General features: G+C 44.7%; 1 long non-coding RNA gene across 1 annotated transcript in view; it reads left to right on the top strand.

The window, feature by feature from the left end:
- The first annotated feature begins 10,576 nt into the window (after positions 1-10,576).
- The window catches only part of LOC117345711, a 54,525-nt gene continuing 46,502 nt past the window's right edge, over positions 10,577-18,599 (top strand). The window contains exon 1 of the long non-coding RNA XR_004536488.1: positions 10,577-10,738. This is a non-coding gene — a long non-coding RNA (uncharacterized LOC117345711). The remainder of the gene's footprint in view (positions 10,739-18,599) is intronic.

The following is an 18,599-nucleotide window of genomic DNA, read 5'->3' as shown; positions in this document are numbered from 1 at the left end:
AATATAAATAGGGAACAAACAACAAATAATAAACATAGACCTTCCAAGACTGACATACTTGGTTTGGGGTTGCGACATGAGAACAATAGGAAAAAAGGGAGGAACTACAATTTATTAAGAAAAAGCACATAAAAGGGAGGTACAGTAGGGAAAATGTGACAGGTTAAGTGATAATAAAGTAAATATATATATATATATATGATAAATCGATTGTAGGCATCTTTAAAAAGAAAGCATTTTAAACTACTTTTGAATTTATCCAAGTTTTGTTCAGCTCTGAGGTGTAAGGGGAGAGAGTTCCAAACTGAAGGAGCAGTACCTGAGAAAATAAAGGTATGACGGGTGCCAATTATTTTTAAGGACTGGACATTAAGAGAGTGTTGTGAGGCTGATCTTAAGGTTCTGGGGGGGGGGGGGTCATATGGAATCAATAATCTGTGCTCATATCCTAATTAATGCTTGTTAAATCCAATAATTAAATCATTGAAGCTAAATACCGTATTTTTCGCTTCATAAGATGCACCTGACCATAAGACGCACCCTAGATTTAGAGTAGGAAAACAAGGGAAAAAACATTTTGAACCAAATTGTATACTTATTCCAGGCTCTGCACCCAGCCCCCTTCCCTCCCTACCCTACCAGGTTATACAGCCAGCCCCTCTCCCTGCCAGGCTCTGCACCATGCCCTGTACCCTGTACCCCCTCTGGTGGTCTAGTAGAAGGTCAGGACAGGTCTAAGTGGTAGGTAGGCAGTCCCTTCCCCCACGAGTCCCGAATTGGTTGCCACAGCTTCAGAAATAAATGAGGGGGGGGGAAGAGCCAAGACAAATGTTGACTGGGTTAAAAACCTGTACCCATCCCAAAAGACCATCACCAGTGTCCTACTCTGAACACTAGTTTGACTCAATACCGTAGTTTGTTGTCGTCGTTGCTGGGATATTAACAGGAACGAGTCCAATCCCCGAGGTCGGGTATACTGACAGGTGATGCTAAATCAGCAGCCAGCGCAAGCGCTCCCTCACGCTTGCATCCTCTCATTGGCTGAGCTGCATGGGAGTTGCAACATTTGCATGGGAGGGAGGTAGCTTGAGAGAGCACACACACTCGCCCATTGTAACTAGAAAACAAGCAGTGGTGGAGTTAGCTGGTTTGGATTATGCACGTATACACGCTTGTGTCCTAAGCCACTGCCTCCTTCCCCCATAGGCTGCGGGAACAGAGAGACAAATGCTTCCTTCCTGCTTATTGTTGCTTAGGAATGTGGAGAGACACAAAAGCCTCTTTGCCCACTGGCAAGTGTGCGTGTACGCCTGTAGGGGTGGGAAAATGTTTGGGCGCATCAGGAGGGGAAGGTAGTTTGAAAGCAACTTTGTATTCCAGTCAAGCAGCTGTCGGGCTAGCTCCCTCCTTTAAAGAGACCCTTGTCAGCCCCTAGGTTCTTCTCTAACTCTCCCTCCCCCAATAGGTAGCTCTCGTGTAGCTTCCAAGACGATTCTCCCACTCAAGAGCGCTGACAGCAGCAGCATTTCACGTTCAATGGCTTGCGTTGGCCCCAGAATAGAAACATAGAAACATCGGAAATGACGGCAGAAAAAGGACACAGCCCATCAAGTCTGCCTACTCTAATGACCCACCCCCCTAACTTCTTCCCCCAAGAGATCCCACATGCCTATCCCATTTTCTCTTAAAATCTGGCACGCTGCTGGCTTCAATTACCTGCAGTGGAAGATCATTCCAATGATCAACCACCCTTTTGGTGAAGAAATATTTCCTGGTGTCGCCATGAAATTTATGCTAATGTAAAAGCTGAGGGGCACGTGCTGCCATTACTATCTCAACAAAACCCAAGAATAGCAAGCGCGAGATGCTGGGGTGTGTGTGTTATATTCGCTCCATAAGACGCACCTTCATTTCCACCCACTATTTTGGGGGGAAAAAGTGTATCTTATGGACTGAAAAATACAGTAACTAATTATTTTGCATGCAAACCTAGGATCCTTGTCCAATTTTGGATGCCCAAATGTGGATGACCTTTATAAAACCCAGGGGAATGTGCCTATTTAATCTTAATCTATTAATGATGCGGTAAGTATATCTGTGCTTTACTACTGCATGATAAAGGTGTTTTCTGTGCAGTAACTTTGTGGGAAGATGTTGGGCACATCCACAAGAGTTTCTGCACAGGATTTACACTTATTATGTGGTAAGTCAAACCGTTACCACACTTTACTAAAAGGGCACCTAAGATTTTTAGTGCCTTGAAGAGCAAGAGTTAGAATGAAGACAATTCGAGTTCTGAGCTAATTTTGCTTAGGTGTTAATTCTATTTTTTTTTATATAGTTAAAATGCTTTTTCACCAGCATTTTGGTCCCGATTCTATAAACAGCACCTAACTCTTAGGCGCCGTTGAGCGCAATTGTCAATCATCCACTAGAGGCACTATTTATAGAATCATGCCGACTGGTGCCTAAGCAGTCTTAGGCCCCAATAGGTGTTGAAATCTTAAGCACACTCCCATTTATGCTAGTGTTTTCTTGACCTGAGCTAGGCGCCTACTGGTGCCTAAGCTAAACCATGCCCAAAATCTGCCCAGAATCAGCCCCTAACCGCGCCTACTTTCTGGTTGGTGTCTTGGGCTTGACACCTACCTCAAAGTGGTAGACACCTACTGGTCTAGGTTCCTAGCAGACAATTTTTTTAAATGGTGCTTTCAATTATCAGTGTCAATCTATTTTTTTTTTTAAATTATAATTTATAATTGGAAAAATTGGAGAGGTCTTAATTATTGTTTCTGGTGGAATTCTGTTTGTCATATATATAAAATGGAAAGGGCGTTAGCTATCCAAAAAGGGAATTATAACAAATTTAAGGATGTGTGGAGGCCATTGATGGATTTTGTAAAGATTAAAAAATATTCTTCCCTGAACTAAAAGTTTAAGAAAATAGGGGAGGGAGGGGGTGGGTATTTTATTTGATTATAATAGAATGAATATATTTTTCATAATTATATAAGGAAGGAAGGAGATATTATTATATTTTATAAGGGTTGTTTATAAGATGTCAAGTGTATTTGAAAGTGAAATTGATATTTGTATTGATTGTACTTGATTTAAGATATGAAATGAATAAAGTATTAAAAAAAAATTATCAGTGTCAATTAAGCATAATTGAATAATTAAGTGCCTAGGTCAGCTAAATGTGCCAATCCTGGCACCTAATTTTAGATCTCTTTTATAGAATCAGGACTTTTAAGTCTGTCTATATGTCTACCTTTATCTATATCTGTTTTTAATCAATCTTTTCACTTTTGCCTAGATGTTATCTTCCTAATTACTATATTTCCATCCACCCATCTATTCATTATTCATTATTATTGTCATTTGGCTAAAAGGATAAGGATTAAGACAAGTCCATGTACTTTACACATTTTTTAGCATAGGATTTTAATGTGTTTTTTTTTAATTGCTAATTTTCTTACTGTGTTAATTTTTACCATCTTAGTGGGTTTTATGTTTATATTTTCTTTTTCTTTCATTTTTTGTTATGATTGTTCTTGGATTGTAATTGAACCTCCAACTAGGGAATTAAAAAACAATTCTGCAGGCATTACTCTGGACTAACAAGTGTTTAAAGTCTTAAGGGTAAAGGTCTTATTGGGTCATTAATAGAGAAATAATACGTGAGCCATAAATGAAGAATTTTAGTTGTTTTTTTAAAAAAAAGAATTAATTTCCCCCCTAGAAAAAGCGCTGGCATGACCAAATCATTGTTTGGGAACACACTGCATGACTTTTCTATCAGCCACACTGGGCTTGCATAAAGATGTTCACTAATCCATTTTGAATGAGGAAGTTCACAGAGCCAACTGGACAGAACAGAGTTTGAATATTTATTCTTTCACCTGACAGGGCCTAACAATGGCTCCTTTGTGAAAGGCAGCCAGGAAAATGCAGATTTAGAAGCTTATTAGCTGGAAGTTCTCTGGCATCTGGTCCGTCTACTGTAGTTTCAACTTCTTTTTATTAATTGCATGTTGATGTACTTCAGCCTACACATCCTCTGAATGATTCTAGTCATCTTGTTGAAAGTCTTATCCTTTTCTCTTGCGGTTTCCCCTTTCCTATCATCTCACTGCTTTGTCCTATCAAAATCAGATTCTCCCACTATGGGCTAGATTCACAAAGCCCACTGATCACCCCCCCCCCTCGACTACTTTATGACCACTTTGCAACCCCATCCCAATTCACTAACCTTCTTCCCAAGCATATCCGCACCCGAACCACACGTGCAAATGAGGGGAAACGGCATGCAAAGTAGGAAGGGCCTCGATTCACTGACAAAATTCAGGCACACCGACTGGGCTGGCCGATCCAAAAAAAAAAAAGCGGCTGCTGAGGACTGCTTGTGCAAAAACCCTGCTCTCTGCCCCGAGTCTCCTGCGCTCGGCCGCCCTACTCTCTGCCCGACTCTCCTGCTCTTGCCGCCCCAACTCCATGGTTTTAACCCATGGGTTTAAAGCGGGGCTGCACTACGGCATGTTCTGTTAAGTTCCAGAACACGTCGCAGTGCAGCCCCGCTTTAAACCCATGGGTTAAAACCATGGGCTCGCTAAAAAAGTAAAAAAAGGTTTCTAGCGCGGAGAGGACTATGTTCATTTGTTCCTTTCACATCATTTTCCTCAGAGTTCCAGCTTGTAGGCAGGAGTGGTGGAACATCCTTTTTTTTGGAGGGGCCAAAATGAATCAATTTCAAGCTATGGCCCCATAATCATTAGTTACTGGTGCTGTGTTGGGTAAAATGTTAGCAGGGCTCAAGTAAGTAAGATCACCTCTTATGATGCCTGTGCCCCTAGGCCAGTAAATATTTTCATGGAGGCATTCCCAGGGCAGGGTTAGGCCAGAGGGGCAACAGTGATCCAGTTCTGCATGTTCAAACCCATTCTCCTAATTCTATAAACTTACACACTCATATTTCCAACTAGTGCATAAATTTGCATATGCATATTATAGACCAGGGGTCTCAAAGTCCCTCCTCGAGGGCTGCAATCCAGTTGAGTTTTCAAGCTTTCCCCAATGAATATGCATGAAATCTATGTGCATGCACTGCTTTCAATGCATATTCATTGGGGAAATCCTGAAAACCCGACTGGATTGCGGCCCTCAAGGAGGGACTTTGAGATCCCTGTTATAGACTAAGGTCAGTTGAATGCATAACTTAATTTATTAATTGACATTAACAGCCATTTATTGCCTATAATTAGGCATAATTTAACAGTTATGCTCCCAACTGTCCTCAATTACTCTTCTAGAAATTGCACTCTTAAATTCCGGAGCGTACAACTTTAAGGGGGTGTAAACCTGGGAGGGGCTTGGGTGTGTCAGAGGGATTTGTCAGACAGTTGCACATGCGGGTTTTTAACTTATTTATTTACTTGGATTTTTCAGTAGTAAGTCAAGGTGAGTTACATTCAGGTACAGTAGTTATTTTCCTGTCCCTTTAGGGCTCACAATTTAATGAAGGGTGAAGTGACTTGTCCAAGGTCACAAGGGGCATTCCTGATTGTGAATCTGAGGGCTCTAGGCTTCCACCACAGGATATGTCACATTTCTAGATAGATTTAAAAGCATCCAAAAATATGTGGTTTCATTCTACAGAAAAGAGAAGGCCAATATGACTTCATGCTTTTGAGAAGAGCAACATGTTGGGCTCTTACTAGTCCTGTTCTTCATGTCTTTGTCTGGACTAGAGAGTTGCGCGAGGACAGAAATCCTACCCATCCCTGCCCGTCCCCGCCAGGATCCTCTCCGTCCCCACCCATCCCCGCAAGGAATTACCTCCATCCCCGCCCGTCCCCATAAAAAGCAGCAATTACTTCCGACAGGATCATCAATTCCACAGTTTCTTTTGTGTTTGCACTGCTGTTTTCCCGCAAACCCCATTCCCGTGCAGACCTCTAGTCTGGAATCAGACAGAAGGCTGACTAGACGCAACCCTGACTACTAAAATGACCAATCTGTATTTCTTTGCTGTTGAGTCCTTATCTCAAAAACCAACATCAGAGGAAAGGCTTCCAGGGCAGCCGCAGGCTGCATGTAGGAACCGCTGCCTGCGGCCTTTTGAAGACTGTGAGTTTGGCTGCACTGAATAATGAAAAAGGCAGGAGGAGGCAGTATTTGGATGTCTGGAGCCAGGCCTGGAGGCAGGTACACTGACATTATCAGAGCAGGCAATGCACCAGGCCCCCCTGCACTCTTCAGGTCCAAGGCACATGCCTACTTGACTTACCGTTTAATCCAGTCCTGATCGCATGGTCCAGGCTAGCTGCTAATAGTCAACAACACTTAACCAGCTAAGTGCCATTGACTATTGTGGTTAGTGCCAAAGCCGACTATAATGGAGGCATTCTTGGGGGCGGAGTCAGCACTTGGCCACTTAAGTGGCAAGATTTGCCTCCTAAATGAGACCGCATAAAAGTCTGTCCTATTTTTATGTGGTAGCCTATAACTGCTTGCTTAGAAATATGACATTTCCTTTGGTGGTGCGATTAGAGCCCTCGACTTCACATCCAGAAATGCCCCATGTGAGCTTAAGTAGCTAGGTCTTTTAACCAGCTTAAAAATAACTAGATATTAAAAGCTGAAGCCCTTACAGGTCCTGGCTTTGAATATCTGGGAATAATGCCATCGACAGTGAGCAAAAAACTCACTGCTGCCGGCTGAATATCGGACCCTATATTATCAAAAAAGATCCTACAGTGCTGGATCTAAATCAATTCCCACAAACTGCAGTACATTGATTAAAAAATATAAGAATAATGGTTATAAGAACATGAGCATTGCCATACTGGGACAGCTGAAGGTCTTTCAAGCCCAGTATCCTTTTTCCAGCAGTGGCCAATCCATGTCACAAGCACCTGGCAAGATCTCAAAAGAGTAAAACAGATTTTATGCTGTTTATCCTAGAAATAAACAAGGGATTTTCCCAAGTCCATCTTAAAAATGGCTTATGAATTTTTGTTTTAGGAAATTAGCCGAACGTTTTTTTAAACTCTGCTAAGCTTACTGCTTTTATCACACCTCTGGCAGTGAATTCCAGAGTTTAACTACACATTGAGTGAAGAAATATTTTCTCCTATTTGTTTTAAATTTACAAATCAGTAGCTTCATTTCATGCCCCCTAGTCTTTGTAGTGCTCATATCAAACAAGGCATTTGGAAACATTAAGGCAACGCCTTTCTAGATATAGGGGCCCTTTTACTAAGCTAAGTTAGGTACTAACATGCACTTAATGCAGCGAAAACGGCCTAACACTAAACACACTAAATCAGTGGTTCTTAAACCTAACCCTTTGGGGACCCTCAGTCAGTCAGGTTTTCAAGATATCCCTAATGAATATGCATGAGGCAGATATGCATATAATAGAGGTATGCAAATGTTCCTCATGCATATTCATTAGGGATATCTTGAAAACCCGACAGGCTGGGGGGTCCCCCAGGACAAGTTTAAATAGTTCTAAGTTTGTTTTACAGCTGTCAAAATTCAAAAATATCCACTGCAGGCTATGCTGAAATTGTCAGAGCACACTGTTCTCAGAATATCTACATATCCTAGGAAAACACTTCTCAAAATTCCTTATCCAGATTTTTAGGACCATAAGCTCTTCAGTAGTCCGTTTCATCTATTATATTGTTTTGATTTCAATCTCTCAGGGAGTTCAATATTTCAGTAATTCTCAAATGTACTATTTTTTTTTCAAACATCAAATTATTAATTTCAAATCTCTACTTATTTTAAGTCACATGGGGGGGTATTCTATTGCTGACACAAATTCAATTGTTGTTTCAAGGCCAAGCCCTCTGAAAAATAAGCAAGGATTGTTATTCATAAGACCATAAGAATAGCCTTACTGGGTCAGACCAATGGTCCATTCAGCCCAGTATCCCATCTTCGCGGAGGCTAAGTCACAGGTACCTGGCAAAAACCCAAATAGTAGCAGAATTCCATGCTACCGTCCCATGTCTGTCTCAACAGCAGACTATGGACTTGTCCAAACCTTTTTTAAAATCAGCTACATTAACTGCTCTTACCAGAACCTCTGCACATTGGGGGGGGGGGGGGGAGGGTAGAGGAAGAAAAGAGAAAGAATTGGGGTAGAGGAGAGGGAGAGATAATTGGCAAATCGGGCAGCACTAGTGTCAGGGATGGAGTCAGGGAGTGTCGGGGTGGCTTCAGGGGTCAATCTTAACTAGGACTTATTTTTGGGGTAGGGCTTATATTGGGAGCATCTTTAAAAATCATGCTAGGGCTTATTTTCAGGGTAGGTCTTATTTTCGGGGAAACAGGGTAGCAAGTGGTAAGTGCTCCCACTCTAATTTTTTGAAAATTTGTGTATGTTAATGCTAACATTAGTGCAGAACCAGAAATTTTTTTTTTAAAAAAAGGGGGAAAGCCTTTTTTTGATGGCTTAGCACACGGGAAAGGCTCATGTAAAGATGTGCTAAGCCCATAATCATCACATTGCAGATATGCCATGTTCAATCACAGTGTTTGAAAATATAATACAAAAAAAGAAAGTCTTTAGTTATGCACATTTGTAAATAAGATAAGTAATAAGTTTTCCTCTTTTGTATTATATTTTTAGACTCTGTGATTGAGCATTTCACATACCTGAGGTGTGATGATTATATAAGGGAAGGCGTTACCGTAATGCTTCTAAATGACAATCTCATGTCTTTTTTGTTATGAGCACTGCGACCACTATCATTACATTTTTTAAAGCAAAGCCCTTATTCAGTTTGCATACGTAGTTTAGATTCTGCTCTGCAGGTTCTTTTCAGTAATATAATCCATTTATATACTTAGATTCCTATCTATATATTTCTATAGATATGAATTTTTTTTCCCCAAGGAACAGACCATATGTTGGTGAGTTCGTAAGTGAAGATAAAGTGCCCTGCTGAGAGCCTGGCCATGAAAAGCAGGAGCAGGTGTTCGTTTTCTTACACACGATGACTAAGAACTCATTACAGGAGGCCAACCGCAAGCTGTGGACACAGGTTGCCATTGTGGAGATTGGCCCCTGAATGTGATTATTCGTTTTCAGTTTTCTAAGCAGCAGACCGTTTGTATAGCAGTCTCTCTGCCACATCCATCCCTCGTGCCAGTGCCTTTGCCTCGGAAGATGGAGGGGTGAAAACCCCCACTCCACAATGATTTTTTTTTTTTCCGCTTCCCTCCCCAAACTGACACAGTGCAAATTGTCTCCCATGCTGTCGCTCGGTCTCCAGAATAGCTTTATTTAAGGCAAGGCATAAAAAGTTTTGCTTTCCATAAAGTCGCTGCAGAATGAGTCCAGCTAATCCCGCTAATTGCGGCTTATTCCCCTTTTGTGGTTTCCGTGCTGTGCCTCTGCATCTAGGGATGGCAGCATCCTTGCAAAATTTACACTTGGCCAAAAATCTCTTCCTTTACCAATTTGTTTTTACATGATAAAAAAAAAAAAAAAGAAATCTGCACACAGTGAAAATCCCTTTTATAGACATGCAGTGAGAAAGATTTCAATGAAGGTTTTCAAATAGCTCTGATTAGATGTTCCCCATTATTTCTAGAAAGTAGCAGAAGACCAGGAGCTTGTGTTTTGGGTTGTGCGTGAAAATGATTGGCAGGTATTCTAAAGACTTGTCGCAGATGGCACGTTCCCAGGTAGCAATGGCAAAATGACTTAATTGGTTATGATGGATGCTGGAACCATGTTTAGAGCTTTATTCAGAAAGGAATTTTCAACCTTTAGGTAAAGCTAATTCACCAGTAAGCGAAAGGTCTATTCTGTATCTCTAAGAAAAAGAAAGACGGAATTCAGATGTATAAGTTGGCAACAAAGGACTGTGGTTGACTTAGTAATATTGAAGAAAAAGAGGGAATTGGTGTTTTATTTTTGCAAAACGTTCTTCCCCTCCTAAATATTCCTAAATGTTCTTCCCCTCCTGAGAGTATGTCGAATATTCTTTCATAACAAAAGAAGCATTACATATGAATTTACTGTGGCATGCTCTGACCGAGGGCTCTAATCACAAGGCTACTCCTTTACCCTAAACTTTCACCACAGGAAATATCATATTTCCAAATACGCAGCTATGGGTTATCACATAAAAATAGGACAGACTTAAGTGGTGTCACAAGGTCGCCCCTGTTCCTACTGAGGAAGCCTTGCCAGAGAAGGGAAATAGGGTTAAAACCCTTGCAAGTATTCTTAACCGTCTAGGGAGAGTCCCAAAGCAGCCTCTAGGAACACTTATAAGCCAAGCCTTCCAACACTGAAACTTCCTAAAGCCCTGCCTAAAGCTGTCAGATCTGGTTTAGCTTTACCTAAGTCCGGTATAAAGAAACAAGTGGAAAGACTACATTTCCCAGCAGGCCTAGAGCCAGGGGCAGGAAAGAACAGGGCTGGAATACAAGCCACTTCCAATCAGTGCCAATTGGTTTAGGCCGGGTGAGGAGCTCTTTGAGAGCAGGCTACACCAACACAGCTGCAGGAAGGATTAATCAGCTTCCTGCAGTGAGAGAAAAGGGAGTAACTTTCTCAAAGCAGGGGAGCCAGCTCCAGAAGCAGTGGGAGCACCAGCCTCAGAGTACACACTGGTCCCAATCCAGCAAGCCAAAGCCGGTTGCAAGTTACAGATTGCCAACCCAAGGAATTAAGAAGCCACAGTCTACCTCCTGGCTACCAGACCAGGCATAGGTGGGTGATACAGAAGTCACAGAGAGTGGTAAAACTGTGTTTGGGCAGGACATTGAGTTAGCTGATGAAGATCTTGCACATGATATGGAGAAAGAGAAAACAGAGCAGCCCATTATTGAAAGCTGATGTTTTCCTGTTATGGCAGCTAGGAGAAAATGTGGAATGTGTACTACCTTAAGACAAGGCTGGAAAGTTTTTGTGTCTGAAGAAAGCTTTACATTAAGAACCAGGTTTTTGGGTTTTTTTTTTTCTCTTTTGGAGACAGTAAGCTGGGAACTATTGTTTGTGTTCTAAATGCTGCCAGGATACCAGGTGATACAAATCTGAAGGAGCCTATTGAAAGTTTTGTTTTGATTTTTTGTTCAATAAAGTATTCTTGAGAAATTGCACCTCTGACTCTAAACTGGTTGTTTTTCCTTTAGTCCAATACCAAGCTGCCATTAGAACCTTGCATAACCGCTCGGCTGAGGTTTATATGCACTGGGTAAGGCCACTTGCTGAGCCCAGCTTGGCCGCGCCTGGTCACAGTGGCCAAGTGCTGACTCTGCTCCCAAAATGCCCCATTAGAAACATAGAAAATGAGGGTAGAAAAGGGCCATAGCCCATCAAGTCTGCCCACTTTAATGACCCACCCCCTCGACTTTACCCCCTAGAGATCCCACATGCTTATCCCATTTACTTTTAAAATCTTGCAAGCTGCTGGCCACAATCACCTGCAGTGGAAGTTCATTCCAATGATCAACCACCTTTTCAGTGAAGAAAAACTTCCTGGAGTCGCCATGAAATTTCCCTCCTCTGATTTTTAGCGGATGCCCTCTTGTGGCCGAGGGCCCTTTAAGAAAGAAGATATCATCTTCCACCTCGATACGGCCTGTGATATATTTAAATGTCTCAATCATGTCTCCTCTCTCTCTACGTTCCTCGAGTGAGTACAGCTGCAGTTTATTCAGCCTTTCCTCATACGGGAGATCCCTAAGCCCCGAGACCATCCTGGTGGCCATTCTTTGAACCGACTCGACTCTCAGCACATCTTTTTGGTAATGTGGCCTCCAGAATTGTACACAATATTCCAGGTGAGGTCTCACCATGGATCTGTAGAACGGCATGATGACTTCGGGCTTCTGGCTGACTTTGGCACTAACCGCAATATTCAGTGGCACCAGTGGTGTACCAAGGGGTGGGGGGGGGAAGGTCCGCCCCGGGTGCATGCCTTAGAGGGGGTGCACAGCCGGCCAGGTCTGGGTCTGGTGCTGGTCCACAGAAAATTTCTACTGGTCCACGAAGGGCTGGCAAGATCGGATTGGGACCATCGGCAGCATCTGGGCTGCATTGGCGCCCCCCCCGCGACGCAATTTAAGATCGGCAACGGGCCTCCTTCTCCCCCCAGCATCAACAGTACTTCAGATCAGCAATCGCAGTGCTCAGCCCAAAGCTTCCCTCTGACTCAGCTTCCTGTTTCCGCCCAGGCAGTTTGAGTCAGAGGGAAGCTTTGGCCTGAGCCCGCGGTTGCTGATCTGAAGTACTGTTGATGCCGGGGGGGGAGGGGAGAAGGAGGCCCGTTGCCGAACTTTAGTGTCATCGCGGGGGGGGGGCGGGGTCCTTGCCGATCTTGTTGCTAAAATCAGAAAGAAGGGAGAGAGATGGGCCTGTGGTGGATGGAGAGATTGAGAGAAGGGGGCAGATGATGCAAGTGGAGGGAAAGAGAGAGAAGGGGCAGATGATGGAAGTGGGGAGAAGGGGGAGAGAGAAGAGGGCAGATGATGGAAGTGGGGAGAAGGGGCAGATGATGGAAGTGGGGGGAGAGAAGAGTGCAGATGATGGAAGTGGGGAGAAGGGAGAGCAAATGCTGAATGGAAGTGGCGAAAGAGAACAAATACTGGATGGAAGGAGGGATAAAGAAAAAGGACATATGCTGGATGGGGGAAGAAGAAAGAGTTAGTGAGATAGTGGCGGGGTGAAGGATAGGGGTGGCATGCTATGGGTAGACATAGTGAAAAAAGGGAAAGTGAGGACTGCATAGTAAGAAAGAATTTAATTTAGACGGAGGCAGAAAGTAAAGAAGGCAGACCAGAGAAGGAAAGGGAAGAGAGAGAGAGAGAGGAGAGAGAGATGCCAGAGAACGGGGAAGGAGACAGAGATATCAAATCTGAGTGGCGGAAATGAGAAGAGAGAGATGCTAAAAACCACAGGGAAGAGGGAAAGAGAAATGAAAGGAGAAAGATGCCAGACCATGAGGGAACAGAGGGAAGATGATGAATGCCAGACCAAAGGGAGGGGGGGATCTAGAGGAGAGATGGCAGGGGGAAACAGACAGTTTCTGGAAGGGGCAGACAGTGGATGGAACGGGCAGATACTGGATTGAAGAGACAGGGCAGACGCTGGAAAGAAAAGAGTGAAAAGAAGATAAAAGCAGAAACCAGAGCCAACAAAAGGTAGAAAAAAAATCATTTTATTTCTATTTTGTCATTAGAATATATCAGATTTGAAATATATATCCTGCTAGAGACATAACTGGGGACTGCAAAGCCCAGGCAGTGCATCTTTAGTTTCCAGCTGGCTTAGGGCTCTCTCGGACCAGGGGACACTCCCCATCACAATTCCTGTCATGTGTGATTGCAGTATTCTGTTAGCATGATATTTCTGTGTAGCATTCTGTAATATTTTGGCTTGTTCAGTTTTCTTGATAGTAGAGGGGATATATGTGAAGGGGAGGGGGAGACAGGGGTTTTGTTGGCTCTTGCTCTGTATATTTATAAAATGACAATTGTACAGAATATTGTTTCTTTTTATACTTTAATAAAATACATTCAATATAAAATCATAACTGAGGCTTGTGCGGATGGGATCAGATGGTTTGCAGGGACCGAGCTTGCGGATACAGCGCGGAAATGTGTGTTTTTTATTTCAGTCTTAGTAGTCTGCTGGTCCACAAAATAATTATTTTATTTCTGCCGGTCCACGGGTGTAAAAAGGTTGAAAAACACTGCTCTAGAGCAGAGTTGGCAGCTGTGCTGAGGTGCAGGAAGGTCCCCTGATGACTCGTCTGCTGGCTTTGCTCCAGAAGAAGTAAGTTACGTCGGAGGGGGTAGACCCAGCAGAACCAGTCATCACGGGACCTTGTTGCAACTCCCTGCATCTGTCAGGTCAACCCCCTCCAATGTAACTTACTTCTTCCGGAGCAAAGCCTGCAGACGAGTCATTGCGGGACTTTCTAGCACGTGGCTGCCGACTCTGCTCCAGAGCTAGCACGTTGGAGTGGGGTGGACTGGCAGCCGGCAGCTTTAGTCATCGCAGGAAAGGAGCAGGACTTCTGGAATGAAAGAGTGGTACAGGGAGAGAAAGGGGGCAGGGTGGTATGGAAGGGTGGTGATGATGGAATTGATGTACAGGGAAAGGGGAGAGAGACATAAGGGGGAAGGATATTGGATGGAATTGGATTGGAGGGAAAGAAAGGGGGCAGATGCTGATTGAAGAGGGGTGGATGGAGGGAGAAAGGACAGACATTGGATGGTAGTGTGGCGGGTAGAGGGGGAGCCTATGCTGGATGGAAGTGTGGATGGGAGAGATAAGGGAACAAATGCAGGAAGGAAATGGGAGGAGAGAAAGAGGGGAGCAGACAATGGAAGTGGACAGAGAGAGGAGAAGGTACTAGATGGAAGGGGTAGAGAAAGAGGGCACATGATGGAAGGAGGGGATAAATAAAAGGAGGACACATGATGAGAGGAAAAGGATTGAGTTAGGGAAATACTGGAGGCGAGCTGTAGGTAGACAGTAAAAAAGGAAATTGATGAGAGGGTAGTAAGAACGTGATCTAGATGGATGCAGAAAATAAATTCAAAAGGAAAATGAGGGAAGAAAGGGATTGCAGAAGAGATGTGTGGGAGAGGGAAGGAGAGGAGAGAGATGCCAGACCAATGGGGATGAAAGGAGAGATGGAAGGGGGAGGCATACAGTTTCTGGAAGGGGCATAGAAGGAGAGAAGATGCCATATAGGGGCAGAGAGCCGGCAGACAGTGGACGGAAGGAAGAGAGTAACAAGAAGATGAGGAAAGCAGAAACCAGAGAAGACAAAGGTAGAACAAAAATTTTCTATTTATTTATTGTTTTAGGAGACATATGTCACTGTTTCTGTGGTGTTGCATTGTATGCAGAGTCCAGTTTCTTGCTGGTTCAATTTAACCTTTATCTATGTATTTCTATTTTATCCGCCCTTTTACAAAACTGTGGAGCGTTTTTTTAGTGCCAGCCGTGGTGGTAGCAGCTCTGATGCTCAGAATTCTATGAGCGTCAGAGCTGTTACCTCTGTAGCTAAAATCCACACTACAGTTTTGTAAAAGGGGGAGGGGTTAGTTTGTGATGACATATTCCGAACTAGGCGAAGGTGTTTTCTGTGTTCTGTGTGTTTGAAAGACATGGTTTTCTGTTAGGATTGACGGTGTAGGATTGATCTGTACTAGTCTGGCTTGTTTAGTTTTACAATGGGTGTATTGATGTTGTATGTAAGATGCTGCCTTTTCCTAGGTACTCATGTGTGATGTGTGGATTTTTACTAAAAATCATGTTTTTCATACAGATGGGGGGGGGGGGTGGTCAAAAAATTGATGGGCCCTGGGTGTTACATATGCTAGGTACGCCACTGAGTGGCACTTAGCTGGTTAAGTGTTATTGAATATTAGCAGCTAGCCTGGACCATGCGATCAGGAATGAATTAAAGGGTAAGTCAAGTAGGCACGTGTCTTGGGTCCGAAGAGTTCAGGGGGGGGCCAGGTGCACTGCCTGCTCTGATGATGTCAGTGTACCTGCCTCTAGGCATGGTTCCAGATGTCCTAGGTTCAAGACTACTTGTACTAACTCCCACTTGCTGTAAGGCATTCATGCCTGATGAACTCCCCAACCCCCTACTTGTCATGTTTATCTGTTGAGTAGATTGTAAGCTCTTCTGCGCAGGGAATGTGTTTGAAATGTTCTAATGTACAGTGCTTTGTACATCTAGCAGCACTATAGAAATGACAAGTAGTAGTAATTTTAGTTATCTCATGCCTATTAATAGTAGTTGAAGGCAAATTATATTCAGATTCATTGGATATGTCCTTGCACCCGGAGGGGAGAATGTGGCACAGTGGTTAAAGCTACAGCCTCAGCACCCTGAGGTTGTAGGTTCAAACCCACACTGCTCCTTGTGACCCTGGGCAAGTCACTTAGGGGCAAATTTTATAAGAAGCACCCAAAAGTTAGGCGCCAAACTAGGCACCGTTCAGCACGAATCAAATAAAATTGGGTGCTGTTTAGTGAATCGTGCTAAGCGGCACTTATTTATTGGAGGGGCCCAATAAATAGGCCAGGTCTAGGCACAATTAAAAGTTAGGCGGCCACGAGAGCGCTTAAGCACACTTAAGAGCAGCCATTCAGTAACAAAGCGCCTAACACATAGCCACGCCCATGCCTAACATGCATAGCACCTATTTTTTTGAAGGCGCCTTGTTACAGAATCGCTCTTTCTTGAAAGGTGCCTAAAAAAGCTTAATTGGGCTTGCCTATCTAGTTGGGCGCCTCCAAAACAGGTGCCTAACATTAGGCGCCAGTTACAGAATTTGGGCCTTAATCCCCCCCCCCCCCCATTGCCCCAGGTTCATTAGATGGATTGTGAGCCCACCAGGAAAAAATGCTTGAGTACTTGAATAAATTCATGCGAACAATTCTGAGCTCTCCTGGGAGAACAGTATAGAAAATTGAATAAATAAATAAATGTTAAAGACAGTAAATGAGCATGGCATTTGGTTAGTTAACAGGAAATTAATGCTGTGGCCAAACAGGTTGAAAAGGCAACGATGAAAGCTAGAAGGATGCTAGGATGCATTGAGAGAAGTATGGGCAGAAGGGAAAAAAAGGAGATATTGATGTCCCTGTATAAGACTCTGTTGAGACCTTACTTTAGAATATTATGTACAACTAGTCTTTAAGCCCGTTACATTAACGGGTGCTAGAATAGATGTGTGTGTCTGTCTTTCTTTCTTTCTCTCTCTCCCCTTGGCCGCTGTCTGTCTGTCTATGTTTATTTGTTTCTCTCTCCTTGGATGCTGGCTGTCTGTCTTCCTTTCTGTCTGTCTCTCTGGCCTCTTGTGTGCCATTCTTCATGTCTGTGTCCTTGTGTCATTCCCCCGCCCCCCCCCAGAGCAAATCTGTCTGCCCCCAGCATATTCCTGTCTCCCTGTCTCTCCATGGCCCCCTTCTGTCTTCCCCCGCAGAGCAAAGCTGTCTGCCCTCCAGCACACCTTTCCCCCCAAAGTAGCCCCCTTTCCCTCTCCCTGACTGTCTTTCCATGGCCCCCTTCTGTCTCCCCCCCCCTCCGAGTAAAGCTGTCTGCCCCCCAGCACACCTCTCCAACAAAAGCAGCCCCCTGTATCTGCAGCACCTGCACGACACCCTTCAGCCAATCGTGAGTGCTCAGAGCGTGAGAGGGAGCAGGGCCTAGGTGTATTTGGCGCGGTGGGGGAGGCCCCGACTGCCCCAGCTGCAGCTTCTTCGGCGTCGGTGAGGAAGGAGAGGTTGGGCCGACTCTCCGCAGGGGCTTTGGGGACAGTCTTCTGCGGCTCGAAGCTCTCCTCCCGGCAGCCACTGCCAGCAGCGTTCCGCACTGCCTTCCTCCCACCGCCCAGAGTAGATGTCTGTATGTCTGTTTTTTTTTTTATTTGTCTCTCTTTCCTTGGACGCTGTCTTCTGTCATTCTTTGTGTCTGTGTCTCTCCCTGGTCCCCTGTCTGTCCGTCTTTCTGTCCCCCCTGCTTGCCAAAGCAGCCCCCTTTCCCTCTCCCCCTGTTCTGCAATGCCTACCTGCTCCATGTCCCCCTTCTGTTCCTCCCCAACCTGATTGCTGTCTGCCCCCAGCACACCTCTCCCTCCAAAGCAGCCCCCTTTCCCTCTCCCCCTGTTCTGCAATGCCTACCTGCTCCATGGCCCCTTTCTGTTTCCCCCCCATGATTGCTGTCTGCACTCAGCACAACCCTCTCACCAAAACAGCCCCCTTTCCTGCCTGCTCCATAGCTCTTCTTTTTCCTCTTCCCCTCCCTCCATCCATGGTTCCTGCTACCGCTGCCGCTCCTGTTCAAAGCGGCCTGCTCATATTCGCGGTCGGCTGTAGTGAACCTCGCAGGCCGCTATCCACCTCAGTAGCTTGTTCACTCTGATGCGATCGCATCAGAGGGATTGTGTTACCATGTGGAGAGCGGCCTGCGAGGTTCGTTACAGCCGGCCGTGAACCTCAGCAGGCCGCTTTGAACAGGAGCAGTAGTGGTTGTTGCGGCAAGGGGGGGAGTCGGCGACGTGCAGTCCGCTGTGAACAGGAGCGGCAGCGGCGGCAGGACCATGAGCCCTCCTCCCGTCATCCGCCACCAGCGCTGCTCCTGTTGCCCGATGCACCTAACTTGCGCATACGCCTCAAGCCGCGGCCACGGACGGACACAGCACACATGAGGTCCCCACAGGAGATGAGGCGCCGCTGCTGACAGCCAAGGTAGATGCTGGGAAGAAGGCTGGGGACTCACGCATGCGCACTCCTGCGACCACAGACCTACAGCGCACGGAACACGCAAATAGGAGTGTGCATGCGCGAGTTAGCCTTTTATTATATAGGATTCTGGAGACCGCACCTTCAAAAAGATATAAACAGGATAGAGTCTGTCCAGAGGAAGGCTACCAAAATTGTTGGTGGTCGTCGTCATAAGGCATATAGATCTCGATATGTATATTTTGGAGGTCAGTATCAAAATGAAAAATAGCTACTGTTGTATAGTCAATTAAATCATATACTTTTTTTGTCTTATCAATATCACATCAAGGACTACCATAGATATTGTTTTTATTTG

The sequence above is a fragment of the Geotrypetes seraphini genome, chromosome 11 (genome assembly GCF_902459505.1).
Source record: "Geotrypetes seraphini chromosome 11, aGeoSer1.1, whole genome shotgun sequence".
NCBI classification, from domain to species: Eukaryota; Metazoa; Chordata; class Amphibia; order Gymnophiona; family Dermophiidae; genus Geotrypetes; species Geotrypetes seraphini.
Note: the sequence above shows the minus strand (reverse complement) of the source record. Positions and strands in the feature narration are given on the sequence as shown.